The sequence below is a fragment of the Onychostoma macrolepis genome, chromosome 17 (genome assembly GCF_012432095.1).
Source record: "Onychostoma macrolepis isolate SWU-2019 chromosome 17, ASM1243209v1, whole genome shotgun sequence".
Classification (NCBI taxonomy): domain Eukaryota; kingdom Metazoa; phylum Chordata; class Actinopteri; order Cypriniformes; family Cyprinidae; genus Onychostoma; species Onychostoma macrolepis.
In genome coordinates, this window is record NC_081171.1 from 24,436,817 (window position 1) to 24,453,254 (window position 16,438).

At 44.4% G+C, this 16,438-nt stretch overlaps 1 long non-coding RNA gene across 8 annotated transcripts; it reads left to right on the forward strand.

Moving 5' to 3' along the window:
* Positions 1-10,560: 10,560 nt before the first annotated feature.
* LOC131523669 (uncharacterized) lies at positions 10,561-15,396 on the forward strand. 8 transcript variants are annotated; one of them, XR_009266828.1, is made up of 6 exons: positions 10,561-11,467; positions 11,550-11,663; positions 11,963-12,026; positions 13,349-13,425; positions 13,515-14,326; positions 14,409-15,382. It is a non-coding gene; the product is annotated as an uncharacterized LOC131523669 (long non-coding RNA). The 8 variants fall into 8 exon arrangements; XR_009266827.1 differs by having other exon boundaries at positions 11,550-14,326; positions 14,409-14,523; positions 14,818-14,881; positions 15,259-15,396; XR_009266826.1 differs by having other exon boundaries at positions 11,550-12,026; positions 14,409-15,384.
* Positions 15,397-16,438: the final 1,042 nt, after the last annotated feature.

Below are 16,438 nucleotides of genomic sequence, written 5' to 3' on the forward strand. Positions count from 1 at the left end.
TTCTTTTCTGGGGTGGGAAGGTGTCACTTCCTGTCACTTGTCATGACTTTTATTTTGTCTCATTGTTAGCAAGTGTTAATCAGTACTGACTATGCTGAATGTCACCATGATGTCAATGTTTGCCATATTTGTTGTCATGTTACCAGGCAAGTATGTTCTTTAAAGCAAAGTAATAATGTTCTAAAAATACCATACCATTTATAATTTCTTTCTGCTCTAATTAGGTCTTGTACAAAGTCAGAAAGTTGACCAGACTCCACGGGACCTGATAAGGAACCTCACAGAATCAGCTGTTGTCACTTGCTCACATTCAGACCAGAGCTTTGATCGCATCCTCTGGTATAAACAATCTGATGACAAGGGATTCATTTTTCTTGATTATCTCAATATTGATTTTTAATATCCTGAAGATGAGTTCAAACATAAAATCAGCTTGGCTGGAGATGGCAGAAGTAGCGCCACACTTACAATAACAGATCTGACAGAAGACAACAGCGGAGTCTATTACTGTGCAGCTTGGAGACACAGTGTGTTAGAATCCCACAACCCAGAGCAAAAACACTTCCTTATCACGTCTCGATATCTGTAGTGTGCACTAAAACAGGTGAAACCGTTTTTCCCCATGGTTTTCTCTGTTGAGAAAAACCATTCAATTTTCAACATTAAAACCACAGACTTGGCAAAACTGCAAGATTCTTTGGTGCCAGATGTAGTGACAACATCTACCAGCAGGCGCTAGTGAGCTAGTCATGCTAACCAGTAAAATTTAACCGACCAGTTTAAACTGGCTCACAGAAAAGTTACACTTCTACATATCAAAGTGCATATCCACGGCATGCAGTATACTGTGATATTGTGATGATCTGTTTTACATTGTTGTCGCATCAGTAACATTTTCACATACAGAAACAGATTCTCTGAGCGTCAACATGAAAGCTGTCCTAATATTTACCGTTACGCTGATCACTTTCTCAGGTAAGGCTCTGTATGCATTTATGCAAAGTAATTTAACCTCTCTTATTCTGTTTTGTGAAATATGTGAATACTCTCTTCACAGGTTTTTCTCTTAGTAACAAAGTCAACCAGTCTCCTCCTGACGTGATTGAGAGACAAGGAGATACAGCAAAAATCCAGTGTTCACACAGTGTGTCCAGTTACAATCAAATCAACTGGTACAGACAAAACCAGGACCACGGGTTCACATTAATGGGATATTTACTTAGAAAACAACCGTACAAAGAAAATGATTTCAAAGATATCATAGAAATGTCTGGGGATGGAAATAGCAATGGATATTTGACCATAAATAGTCTGAAATCTAATGACAGCGCAGTGTATTTTTGCGCTGCTTATTACACAGTGTTTTAGATCCTTGCTGTTCATTACAAAAACCTCTTATTGATTCTGTGGTTAACGGATGAAGTGTAGAAAAGTTTAATATTCACACCTGTTCCTGTGGTATTCATTTCAGACGCTGCTGGTTGTTATGAAAACAACAGTCATCTATTGTGCTCACTGAGAGGGATCTGTCAGACGTAAGTCAAATACTGTCCGAAATGGTTTTATTGCTGAAAAGACCAGGTTAGACCAGCATGAATTTCCATTCCATCTACTGTCACTCTAAAAAAAAAAAATGGTGCTATATAGCACCTTGGCTCGTAATCATAGGGGAACCACTTTTGGTGCTGTATAGTGATTCAGTGGTTCTTCACCGGTTCTTTGGCATGACTGAGGGGCTATATAGCACCACTACCATATACAGAACCTGTTAAGCTCCTGTATGGTTCTTCAGTGGTTCTTTGGGGTGATTAAGGTGCTATATAGCACCACTGCCGTACAAAGAACCTGTTAAGCTTTAAAAAACCTAGTGAGAACACCAGTAAAATAAACCAATAATGCATCATTGTTTTACTTGCTTGATTAAAATTTTGTTCTGTAAAAAAACAGAACTACTTTGATTAGCAGTCAAGATACTAGGGTTGCCAGATTTGCAAAATAAAACCAATCCAATTGCTAATCAAAACTGGCCCAATCATGTTTTTTCCATTATTCCCCCATCATGGGTCCCCTCCATCGAAACTGCAATCCGGGGAGATCACTTTAGCCTGCAGACGAAAAAAGAACCCACAGCAAAGTGTAAAAGTATCCCAATTAGCTTGGCAACACTTTTTTTTTGCTGCCAGAATATGTAGTTACAACTAGTGATCGACCGATATTGATTTTTTATAACCGATACCAATTATTTGCATGTTTACGTGCCCGATAACCGATATGCAGAACCGATATTTATTTACTGTTATAAAGTAAATAAATGACTGAAAGGAGGAAAAACCAAAGTGAAGTATGAACTTACTTCACTCAGTTATCTTAAAAAAAAAAAAAAGAAAAAAGTTGAAAATTAACAGTCTTTTATGTTAAATTTAATCTTAATATTTGTTGTAAATTTAATCATATTACAACAATAAAAACATTTTATTTATAAAAAGCATCAGCGGCAACACTGATTTTACAACCTCTACCAGCAGGTGCTGGTGAACGTCTCGGTTACGTATGTAACCCTCGTTCCCTGAAGAAGGGAACGGAGACGTCACGTCGGATGACCGACGAATTGGGATCTCGCCAGAGAGACCAATCCACTTCGAGTGTAACTAAACGAGCCAATGGACATTGGCATGCGATCATTGCATCCAGCTGCCGCTGATCACAGCGTGAGTATAAGAGGCAGCGGGTGCACCGTGACATTCATGCTTTCGCTGAGGAGCCGAGCCGGTGACCCGGCCGCTCAGCGGTGGTACAGCAAACTGTGGCGACGGACGTGGCGTCTCCGTTCCTTCTTCAGGGAACGAGGGTTACATACGTAACCGAGACATTCCCTTTCAGTCGGTCACTCGAGTCACGCCGGATGACCGACGAATTGGGATCCCTACCAAAACGCCACAGGAGCTGCCCCTTCCAGTGCCCTGTGTAGACCTCTTGATCCTTCCTATAAGGCAGACGATAGGACCGGGCTCTACACAGAGAAGGTCAACTACTGTTGTCCCTTGGACAACCCAGACAGTAGGACTTGGAAACACTGGGAAGCATGCCCTTCCGTTTGGAAGAGGCACACTGCGGAGTCACCTCCTCCCAGAGGGGGTTAAGTGGCATTTAGACATGTGAAGTAACCCCGTAGGGCCCTATTGCACATGGAAGTCTCTGAGATGGCACAGGCTGCATCACTAGAGATGGCAGAACGTGGTCTGCCAAGGGAAACACGGCTCTAATAAGCATACCGTGGAATACACATATGGGATCCCGGCAGGGTCTCTCATATGGGCACTAGCCTCACATCAGATTTCAAGAATTCATTGGCTGAAAGGCCTGACGCCGGACGCTCCGCCACGTCCGGACGCCGGAGTGCTGGAGGACTCGACAGGGTTTGCCTGGTTAAGGAACTAGGCGAAAGAATTAGGCGAAAGAACGCCGCAAGCCGACTCTGAGCCGGGCCTCTCAATGCCACTACCCGTTTGAGGTGAGAACACAGGAGGAAACCGGTTCGACACGCAGGCTATAAAACCTAGCGAACGTGTTAGGAGTCGCCCAACCCGCAGCTCTACAGATGTCTGCTAGCGAGGCACCACGAGCCAGCGCCCAGGACGATGCGACACCCCTAGTGGAGTGACCTGAGCGGGTAGGGCACACCTTGTGCTTCATAGGCCAAGGTGATGGCATCCACTATCCAGTGGGCCATCCTCTGCTTGGAGACAGCCTTCCCCTTCTGCTGTCCTCCGTAACAGACAAAGAGCTGTTCTGAGGTCCTGAAGCTCTGAGTTCTATCCACGTACTGTCGCAGTGCGCGTACAGGACAGAGCAAAGCTAGGGCTGGGTCTGCCTCCTCCAGGGGCAGCGCTTGCAGGTTCACTACCTGGTCCCTGAAGGGAGTGGTAGGAACCTTGGGCACATAGCCGGGCCGGAGCCTCAGTGTTGCACTGGAGTCAGCCGGCCCAAACTCAAGGCACGATTCGTCGACCGAAAATGCCTGCAGGTCCCCCACCCTCTTGATCGAGGCCAACGCAGTCAGGAGCAGGGTTTTCATAGAGAGAAACTTCAACTCAACTGACTGCAAAGGCTCGAAGGGGGCAGTTTGTAGGGCTCTTAGCACCAATGCCAAATCCCAAGAGGGTAGGGAGGGAGGCCTAGGCGGGTTTAACCTCCTGGCCCCCCTAAGAAACCTGATAACCAGATCGTGCTTCCCCACCGACCTCCCCCACGGGTCGTGGTGAGCGGAAATAGCAGCAACATAAACCTTAAGGGTGGAGGGGGACAACCTACGCTCCAACCCTTGTTGCAAAAAGAAAAGCACGGCTCTGATCGAACATCTCCGGGGGTCCTCACGGTGAGAGGAACACCATTCGACGAACAGGTTCCACTTCAGCGCATAGGCCCGTCTTGTGGACGGTGCTCGTGCTGAAGCAATAGTGAGAGCTACCTCCTGGGGCAGATCACCTAGAACCTCCGCGTCCCGTCCAGGGACCACACATGGAGTTTCCACAAGTCTGGAAGCGGGTGCCAGAGGGTGCCCCGTCTCTGAGAAAGCAGATCCTTCCTCAGAGGAATCGGCCAGGAGGGGCTGTCGCGAGGAGCATGAGTTCGGGAACCAGGTCCTGTTGGGCCAATATGGAGCCACTAACAAGACCTGCTCCTCGTCCTCCTGATCTTGCACAGTGTCTGTGCTAGCAGGCTCACTGGGGAACGATATTTGCGCAGGCCCAGGGGCCAGCTGTGTGCCAGTGCATCCGTGCCGAGCGTTGCCTCGGACAGGGAATAGAACCACTGGCAGTGGGTGGTTTCTGGAGACGCGAACAGGTCTACCTGAGCAACTCCAAACCGACTCCAAATCAGCTGGACCGCCTGGGGATGGAGTCTCCACTCCCCAGGAAGTGCCGCTCGAGACAGCTCGTCGGCCGCCTGATTGAACACTCCTGGGATGTGGATGGCACGAAGGGACCTCAGATGCTTCTGACTCCAGAGGAGGAGGTGGCGGGCGAGTTGCGACATGCGACGGGAGCGTAAACCGCCTTGCCGGTTGATATACGCAACGGTCGCAGTTTTGTGTGTACGGACCAGAACGTCCTTGCCCCGAAGGCGCCCTCTGAGGCGGCTCAAGGCAAGGCGTACTGCCAGCAACTCGAGGCAATTGATATGCCAACGCAGTTGGGGACCCGTCCACACCCCTCACACTGCGTGCCCGTTGTACGTGGCTCCCCAGCCGGTGGCCGAGGCATCCGTGAATACCACAGCATGCCTGGATACCTGCTCCAGGGGCACTCCTGCCCGAAGGAATGAGGGATCTGTCCACGGGCTGAAGGTTCTGCGGCAGGCCGGTGTAATCTGAACCCGGTGAGTACCGCGTTTCCACGCCCACCTCGGGACTCGGCCATGGAGCCAGTGCTGAAGCGGTCTCATATGGAGCAGACCGAGCGGAACTATCGCCGCAGCTGCAGCCATATGCCCCAGGAGCCTCTGAAAGAGTTTCAGTGGGACCGCCGTCCTGCCTGATAAAGTCTTGAGGCAGTTCAGCACCGACTGAGCACGTTCCTGGGTGAGGCGTGCTGTCTGGTTGACCGAATCCAACTCCATGCCGAGAAAAGAGATACTCTGCGTTGGCACGAGTTTGCTCTTTTCCCAGTTGACCTGAAGACCCAACTGGCTGAGGTGCCTGAGCACCAGGTCCCTGTGTGCGCACAACTGCTCTCGAGACTGTGCAAGTATGAGCCAGTCGTCGAGGTAGTTGAGGATGCGCACACCCCGTTCTCTCAGGGGAACAAGGGCCGCCTCTGCGACCTTGGTGAAGACACGAGGCGAAAGGGACAGCCCGAAGGGCAGGACCTTGTACTGATATGCCCGACCCTCGAACGCAAATCGCAGGAATGGCCTGTGTCGCGGGAGAATCGAGACATGAAAGTACGCGTCCTTCAGGTCGATCGCTGCAAACCAATCTAGGGGACGGACGCACCCAAAGATGCGTTTCTGCGTCAACATCTTGAACGGCATCTTGTGAAGTGCACGGTTCAAAACTCGCAGATCCAAGAACGGTCGTAACCCACCGCTTTTCTTGGGCACAATGAAGTAAGGGCTGTAAAACCCCGACCTCATATCGGCTGAAGGGACCGGCTCTATCGCGCCCTTCGCCAGCAGGACTGCAATTTCCGACGCAAGACAGGGGCATCGACGGCCTTGACTGAAGTGAACCGGATGCCCCGAACCTGGGGACGCGGGCGAACTGAATCGCGTAGCCGAGTCTGATGGTCCGCAGGAGCCACCGAGACGGACTGGGGAGCGCTATCCAGGCTCCGAGAGACCGTGCCAGCGGAACCAACGAGGCCACCGACATACCCGCGGTGGGGCAGCGAGGTGGAACACAGGGACCCGTCCAGGAGCCTGTGACGGCTTGGCCTGTGATGGCAGGGGGCGGGGTCTGGGTGTGCAGTGTAACACTCACCTGATTCCTCCTCGTGAGGGAGGAAACACAGGAACCCGGCTTGAGGCTTGTGACAGCCTGGCGTGTGACGACTTGAAGCGGGGACTCGAGTGCTACCGCCCTTACCTGGTTCCACAAATGGGCAGGAGGGGTGCTCTTGGGCAACCCACTGCTGCCTGCTGGCGAGAGAGGAGAAGGGAAGTGATCCCGTGATGCACGGTTCACCACTTTCCTCCTCTTGAGACCCAGAGATTGAGAAAACTGCTCTTTTACTGATGTTTTGGGTACCGCTGGCTGCTGGGCCAGCGGCGGAACAAAAACAAAACAAAACAAAAGATTCTCCGCCCGGCCCTCCTCCGGGGGAGGGAGTGGTGCGGTCACCATCTCCGGGTCGCCCGTCTCAGGGCCTCTTGCACTTGCGCTTGCCGCCAGGTTTGGCGGGGGCCTGGACGGGCTGGGCGTCCTGCCTGCGACCGGCTCCACAACGCTGCCTGGTGGAAAGGCTGCTGCGGCTGCGCGGGAGCGGGGGCAGCCGCAGGGGGGCGCCCACGGCGACGAGCAGGCTGAGGGGCTGCAGCCGGAGTGGAAGCAGCAGGTTTCCTCCGGCGCATGATGTGTTTGATCGCCTCAATCTGCTTCTGGGCTGCCGAGAACTGCTGGGCAAAGCTCTCGACAGCGTCGCCGAAAAGGCCGGTCTGCGACACGGGAGCATTCAGGAACTGTACCTTCTCCTGCTCCATGTCAGCAAGACACAGCCAGACATGGCGCTCCTGGACCACTAGCGTGGACATCACACGACCCAGAGACTGTGCGGTCACCTTCGTCGCTCGAAGCGCGAGGTCCGTCGCAGCACGCAGCTCATGTAGAACCGCCAGGTCGTGACCGCCCTCGTGCAGGTCTTTCAGGGCTTTGGCCTGGTGGACCTGCAGTAACGCCATGGCGTGAAGGGCAGAAGCCGCCTCCCACAGGCTCTATAAGCACTGCCAGTTAGACCTGACGAATACTTACAGGCCAGCGAGAGACACGGGTCACCCGCAGAGTGGTAGCGGCTGTTGGACATAGTTGCATGGCCACAGACCGCTCCACTGAGGATGCCCGCATACCCCAAAGCGGCCCCACCATCGAGGGTGGTGAGGCGGAGGAGCCACAAGATTTGTTTCAGGCAGTAAAAGGTGCCTTCCACGATCTTGTAAGCTCCTCATGCACTTCCGGAAAGAATGGCACCGGAGGGGGGCGCTGAGAACCAGCGCGACCCCCACCGAGAAACCACTCGTCCAGCCTCGAAGGATCGGGACGCGGTGGAGGATTCCACACGAGCCCGACATTCTCGGCGGCCCGGGAAAGCATAGCCGTCATCTCTGGGTCTGGCTCGGACAACGCTACCACACCCGAAGCAACGCAGCCGAGTCGTCATCCCCAGAGGGCGACTCGCTCTCCGATGCAGCGACCGACATCTGGTTGTCAGGGGGAGCACCGAAGGAAACAGGCGGTATACCCCGCTCTGCAGAGGTCCCAGCCCGCTCCAACAGCAACCCCACCGGCTGCGGAGCGCCTGAGGGGTGAGGAACTCCTCTTGGGGAAGCCCTCACTGTCACCCTCAGATCACCTCTGACTCCACCGGATACAGCGCCGCCCCGGGAACGAACGCTGGATCGCGGCAGAGGCAGAGGGACTCCGCCATGTTTGACATAGCGGAGTCTATTATGCAACTCCGAGATGGTCATGTCCCCACAAGAAGAACATGAACCATCCACGAAAGCTTCCTCAGCGTGCTGAATGCCCAGACACGTGAGGCAGCAATCGTGACCGTCCTGAGGCGCCAGGAAACGACCACACCCAGAAACGCACGGGTGATAAGACATCTTTAAAAAGACGTGATCACCCGTGTTGCTCTTTTAGAGAAATTTGCTCTTTATTAAGTGCTGAAGCACGCAGGGGAGCTGGCCACCACACACTCCGAGTGTGACTGTCTTCACGGGAATCGACCTCTTCTCCCGTGAGACCGCGACCACCGCTGCTGCGCTGTAACGCCCGCACTCGCTCGCTCTTCTCACTCGCAGGATAGGAGAGCAGCAGTGATTCACCGCCGCTCGGCTCCGAAGCGAAAGGATGAATTAATGCGGTGCACCCGCTGCCTCTTATACTCACGCTGTGATCAGCGGCAGCTGGATGCAATGATCGCATGCCAATGTCCATTGGCTCGTTTAGTTACACTCGAAGTGGATTGGTCTCTCTGGCGAGATCCCAATTCGTCGGTCATCCGACGTGACTCGGAGTGACCGACTGAAAGGGAACTAGTCATGCTAACCAGTAGAATTTATTCATATGGGAGTGTATATCAACAGCATATGAGTAATATTGTGATGTGTTTACGTTGTTTACATACAATGTTTACATACAAAACAAACAAACAAACAAAAAAACAGAATTAACAGAATTGAACTGTTCGACATTTAACAGACACAATTACATGGCACATCCATTGTAATTATTAACTTTTAATGTCTTTTTCAAACATTGATCATGTAAACTTATCCACTGCTATTTAGACTGAGCTTTCGTAAAAAACAAACAAACAAACAATAATAATAATAATAAATATAAAAACAACAACAAACAAACAAATAAATAAATGAAATAAAATAAAAAGTAACCATATATTTGCCATATATCTGAACTTATGTTTGTGGGAAATGAAGAACAGATAAAGTTGGATTAAAAACAAATATTTTCAGTACATTAGAGCTGATAAACAGACATCTCCAATCATTTTTACTGCTCAAAAGACTTTACAAAAAGGTGCAATTACTATCAAAACCAGTAGGAGTCCCTTTTCGACCAAATCTAATTACAGAAACATTAGAGGGAGTGGGACAGGCTTTGTGCTTCTTAAAGAATGCTGGGAATTCATTTGTTAGGGGTGGTTTATTCTGCACATCATTCAGAGAACAGCACTGAAACATCAACATGACATTTACAGTATGTTTGATTTTATTCACGGCACTGCTATTCTTGGTCTCAGGTACAGAATTGTTCTTTTTACATGTTCTTATGATTTTAGCCTTTCACACTCTTTTAATCATTTTCTTTCTCTTTAAAACAGGGGAATCATTAAGTGACAAAGTTCATCAAACTCCAAAAGACAAGCTGGTTAAAGCACAAGAACCTGTTACACTCACCTGCTCTCACACAATACCAAGCTATAACATGATATTATGGTATGAGCAGGTGATAGGTGCTCTAAATCTTATTGGATATGTGCGTTTAACAGATCCAACCACTGAAGTCCAATACACAAATCGGTTCAATATTAAAGGAGATGGTGCGAAGTCCTCTACTCTTCAGTTCAAGCCGAATGCATCTGAGAGATCTGTTATGTATTATTGTGCTGCCAGCAAAGCACAGTTTTAGAGATCATTTCATCTGCCTACAAAACCTGTTATTACCACAAACCAACAATTTATGTATTAGTTCTCCACTCAATACAGACGTTCATTTAGAGATTTTTTAAGCACTACATTGCAATCACTTTAACCATAAATCAAATGAAACAAACAAATAAAAATATATATATTTTTTTGCAATATTACTGGTTAACTGCAAAAAATGTAAATAAAATAAAATAAAATAAAATGACAAATTATGTTGCATAGTTTTTCTTCTTTTCTTTTCTTTTCTTTTCTTTTCTTTTCTTTTCTTTTCTTTTCTTTTCTTTTCCACAGTCCAGGTGGAAATTTTACTTCTCAGAGGTTGATCTTTCATGGATCAGGAAACAATGTCTCAATTCTCAGTTCTTTATATACTTCTTCATAAAGGTATCAACTTTGGTTCAGATGTTTCTTCACAAACGTTTGATGGAATACAGTAATAGTAATGAGCTATACAATTAGCACAACCCAAATCATTTATTCTTGTAAAAATGGAATGACAAATGTTTATATTGAAAATCTGAAAAGCATAATATCATTGTTGTGTCTGAGAAACAATAATTGTAATAATAATATTAAATTGATTTTTGATTTGTAATTTTTCTTTTCTGGGGTGGGAAGGTGTCACTTCCTGTCACTTGTTGTGACTTTTATTTTGTCTCATTGTTAGCAAGTGTTAATCAGTACTGACTATGCTGAATGTCACCATGATGTCAATGTTTGCCATATTTGTTGTCATGTTACCAGGCAAGTATGTTCTTTAAAGCAAAGTAATAATGTTCTAAAAATACCATACCATTTATAATTTCTTTCTGCTCTAATTAGGTCTTGTACAAAGTCAGAAAGTTGACCAGACTCCACGGGACCTGATAAGGAACCTCACAGAATCAGCTGTTGTCACTTGCTCACATTCAGACCAGAGCTTTGATCGCATCCTCTGGTATAAACAATCTGATGACAAGGGATTCATTTTTCTTGGTTATCTCAATATTGATTTTTAATATCCTGAAGATGAGTTCAAACATAAAATCAGCTTGGCTGGAGATGGCAGAAGTAGCGCCACACTTACAATAACAGATCTGACAGAAGACAACAGCGGAGTCTATTACTGTGCAGCTTGGAGACACAGTGTGTTAGAACCCCACAACCCAGAGCAAAAACACTTCCTTATCACGTCTCGATATCTGTAGTGTGCACTAAAACAGGTGAAACCGTTTTTTCCCCCATGGTTTTTCTCTGTTGAGAAAAACCATTCAATTTTCAACATTAAAACCACAGACTTGGCAAAACTGCAAGATTCTTTGGTGCCAGATGTAGTGACAACATCTACCAGCAGGCGCTAGTGAGCTAGTCATGCTAACCAGTAAAATTTAACCGACCAGTTTAAACTGGCTCACAGAAAAGTTACACTTCTACATATCAAAGTGCATATCCACGGCATGCAGTATACTGTGATATTGTGATGATCTGTTTTACATTGTTGTCGCATCAGTAACATTTTCACATACAGAAACAGATTCTCTGAGCGTCAACATGAAAGCTGTCCTAATATTTACCGTTACGCTGATCACTTTCTCAGGTAAGGCTCTGTATGCATTTATGCAAAGTAATTTAACCTCTCTTATTCTGTTTTGTGAAATATGTGAATACTCTCTTCACAGGTTTTTCTCTTAGTAACAAAGTCAACCAGTCTCCTCCTGACGTGATTGAGAGACAAGGAGATACAGCAAAATCCAGTGTTCACACAGTGTGTCCAGTTACAATCAAATCAACTGGTACAGACAAAACCAGGACCACGGGTTCACATTAATGGGATATTTACTTGGAAAACAACCGTACAAAGAAAATGATTTCAAAGATATCATAGAAATGTCTGGGGATGGAAATAGCAATGGATATTTGACCATTAACAGTCTGAAATCTAATGACAGCGCAGTGTATTTTTGCGCTGCTTATTACACAGTGTTTTAGATCCTTGCTGTTCATTACAAAAACCTCTTATTGATTCTGTGGTTAACGGATGAAGTGTAGAAAAGTTTAATATTCACACCTGTTCCTGTGGTATTCATTTCAGACGCTGCTGGTTGTTATGAAAACAACAGTCATCTATTGTGCTCACTGAGAGGGATCTGTCAGACGTAAGTCAAATTCTGTCCGAAATGGTTTTATTGCTGAAAAGACCAGGTTAGACCAGCATGAATTTCCATTCCATCTACTGTCACTCTAAAAAAAAAAATGGTGCTATATAGCACCTTGGCTCGTAATCATAGGGGAACCACTTTTGGTGCTGTATAGTGCTTCAGTGGTTCTTCAGTGGTTCTTCACCGGTTCTTTGGCATGACTGAGGGGCTATATAGCACCACTACCATATACAGAACCTGTTAAGCTCCTGTATGGTTCTTCAGTGGTTCTTTGGGGTGATTAAGGTGCTATATAGCACCACTGCCGTACAAAGAACCTGTTAAGCTTTAAAAAACCTAGTGAGAACACCAGTAAAATAAACCAATAATGCATCATTGTTTTACTTGCTTGATTAAAATTTTGTTCTGTAAAAAAACAGAACTACTTTGATTAGCAGTCAAGATACTAGGGTTGCCAGATTTGCAAAATAAAACCAATCCAATTGCTAATCAAAACTGGCCCAATCATGTTTTTTCCATTATTCCCCCATCATGGGTCACCTCCATCGAAACTGCAATCCGGGGAGATGACTTTAGCCTGCAGATGAAAAAAGAACCCACAGCAAAGTGTAAAAGTATCCCAATTAGCTTGGCAACACTTTGTTTTTGCTGCCAGAATATGTAGTTACAACTAGTGATCGACCGATATTGATTTTTTATAACCGATACCAATTATTTGCATGTTTACGTGCCCGATAACCGATATGCAGAACCGATATTTATTTACTGTTATAAAGTAAATAAATGACTGAAAGGAGGAAAAACCAAAGTGAAGTATGAACTTACTTCACTCAGTTATCTTAAAAAAAAAAAAGAAAAAAGTTGAAAATTAACAGTCTTTTATGTTAAATTTAATCTTAATATTTGTTGCAAATTTAATCATATTACAACAATAAAAACATTTTATTTATAAAAAGCATCAGCGGCAACACTGATTTTACAACCTCTACCAGCAGGATCAGGAAACAATGTCTCAATTCTCAGTTCTTTATATACTTCTTCATAAAGGTATCAACTTTGGTTCAGATGTTTCTTCACAAACGTTTGATGGAATACAGTAATAGTAATGAGCTATACAATTAGCACAGCCCAAATCATTTATTCTTGTAAAAATGGAATGACAAATGTTTATATTGAAAATCTGAAAAGCATAATATCATTGTTGTGTCTGAGAAACAACTGATATTAAATTGATTTTTGATTTGTAATTTTTCTTTTCTGGGGTGGGAAGGTGTCACTTCCTGTCACTTGTCATGACTTTTATTTTCTCTCATTGTTAGCAAGTGTTAATCAGTACTGACTATGCTGAATGTCACCATGATGTCAATGTTTGCCATATTTGTTGTCATGTTACCAGGTAAGTTTTTCCAAAGCATGTTCTTAAAGGCAAAGTAATAACGTTCTAAAAATACCATACCATTTATAATTTCTTTCTGCTCTAATTAGGTCTTGTACAAAGTCAGAAAGTTGACCAGACTCCACGGGACCTGATAAGGAACCTCACAGAATCAGCTGTTGTCACTTGCTCACATTCAGACCAGAGCTTTGATCGCATCCTCTGGTATAAACAATCTGATGACAAGGGATTCATTTTTCTTGGTTATCTCAATATTGATTTTTCATATCCTGAAGATGAGTTCAAACATAAAATCAGCTTGGCTGGAGATGGCAGAAGTAGCGCCACACTTACAATAACAGATCTGACAGAAGACAACAGCGGAGTCTATTACTGTGCAGCTTGGAGACACAGTGTGTTAGAACCCCACAACCCAGAGCAAAAACACTTCCTTATCACGTCTCGATATCTGTAGTGTGCACTAAAACAGGTGAAACCGTTTTTTCCCCCATGGTTTTTCTCTGTTGAAACAGCATCAAGAAAGCTCGTTTCAACCTACAGACTAAAATACAACCTTTGGCAATGGTATAAAATTAGCCAAATTCAACATTAAAACCACAGACTTGGCAACACTGCAAGATTCTTTGGTGCCAGATGTAGTGACAACATCTACCAGCAGGCGCTAGTGAGCTAGTCATGCTAACCAGTAAAATTTAACCGACCAGTTTAAACTGGCTCACAGAAAAGTTACACTTCTACATATCAAAGTGGATATCCACGGCATGCAGTATACTGTGATATTGTGATGATCTGTTTTACATTGTTGTCGCATCAGTAACATTTTCACATACAGAAACAGATTCTCTGAGCGTCAACATGAAAGCTGTCCTAATATTTACCGTTACGCTGATCACTTTCTCAGGTAAGGCTCTGTATGCATTCATGCAAAGTAATTTAACCTCTCTTATTCTGTTTTGTGAAATATGTGAATACTCTCTTCACAGGTTTTTCTCTTAGTAACAAAGTCAACCAGTCTCCTCCTGACGTGATTGAGAGACAAGGAGATACAGCAAAAATCCAGTGTTCACACAGTGTGTCCAGTTACGATCAAATCAACTGGTACAGACAAAACCAGGACCACGGGTTCACATTAATGGGATATTTACTTAGAAAACAACCGTACAAAGAAAATGATTTCAAAGATAGAAATGTCTGGGGATGGAAATAGCAATGGATATTTAACCATTAACAGTCTGAAATCTAATGACAGCGCAGTGTATTTTTGCGCTGCTTATTACACAGTGTTTTAGATCCTTGCTGTTCATTACAAAAACCTCTCTTTGATTCTGTGGTTAACGGATGAAGTGTAGAAAAGTTTAATATTCACACCTGTTCCTGTGGTATTTATTTCAGACGCTGCTGGTTGTTATGAAAACAACAGTCATCTATTGTGCTCACTGAGAGGGATCTGTCAGACGTAAGTCAAATACTGTCCGAAATGGTTTTATTGAAACGCCTACTAACATTTATCAAGCATGTAGTGATCTCACTGAACAACTGCATTCTGTAATAGACATTGCATTTCTATGCAATAAAAGCACATATTTTCAATTCATAAATTTAATGACAAACATAAGTAAAAGAGCTGAATACTTACTGCAGTATGTACCTCATTGGTGCAATTACTATCAAGACCAGTAGGAGTCACCTTTCAACCTGATCTATGTAAAGACATATTTATCAAACAAGTGGGAGAGAGAGCACTGAGAGTTCATTTGTTATAGGTGTCACTCAGAGAGCTCCAGCACTGAAGCATCAACATGTCATTTACAGTCTGTTTGATTTATTTCACAGCACTGCTATTCTTGGTCTCAGGTACAAAATCACTTATTCCTGCATTTTCAGATCACTTTAGTCTTTTACACCATTTTTAATGTGTTTTCTTTTTCTTTCAAACAGGGCAATCATTAAGTGATAAAGTTAATCAAATGCCAAAAGACAAGCTGGTTGAAACGCAAGAGCCTGTTACACTCACCTGCTCTCACACAATATCAAGCTATTACATGATATTATGGTATGAGCAGGTGACAGGGGATGCTGCTCTAAATCTTATTGGATATGTGCGTTACAAAAATCCAGCCACAGAAAGTCAATACACAGATCAGTTCAATATTACAGGAGATGGTGCAAAATTCTCTGCTCTTGATTTTAAGCCGAATGCATCTGGGAGATCTGTTATGTATTATTGTGCTGCAAGTGAAGCACAGTGTTAGAGATCATTTCATTTGCCTACAAAAACCTGTTATTACCACAAACCAAAACTGTAGAAGGGCCTTTTATTAAACAATGTCACAGAAGCTATATTTCATGGTGTATTTTTTTTTTCTTCTTCTTTCCATCTTTTTGTTATTTTGCAGGTCAAATTAAAACAATATTGGGAACCTTTTAAAAAGCCTTCAGCATTTATTTCAGCATAAAATTATTTGTTATCATATGCAATGCTACAATTTAAAAAATCCATCAGAAAAAAGTGTATTTTGGATATGTAAAATGCTAGTTATGTGATGTGTAGGTTTCAGGTTTCAGGTTTCAACCAAAAGATTTGTTCACTTTTATCCGATTTTTTTTTTTTAAATGTGTCTTTATATAAAATGTTTCTTGATATAAATAAAAATAAAAAAGGTTCTGGAAATTACATTGACTTGTGTCAGTATTCTCTGGTGGTGCACATATATACTGTTAGATATTGTTAACAGACAAATTAATTGACTTATCTAATCCAAACATTACTACTCACAGAAACTGTGATTTAAACAAATGATTAGATGTTATTATAATGTCCTGTTTGGCTTTATTTGGGTGATCTTTAAAAGTGTGCCAATTTTAAAATCTTGCAGTCTGTATTGCGTTGTTTTAAATTAATAAAATGGAATAAAAACTTCAGTGCAAAATTCCAAGAGTTAAGAAAAGAGCACAGTTGCGTTGCACAGCTTGACTTTTGTTGGGCGCTATGAAGTCACACATCATATACTGC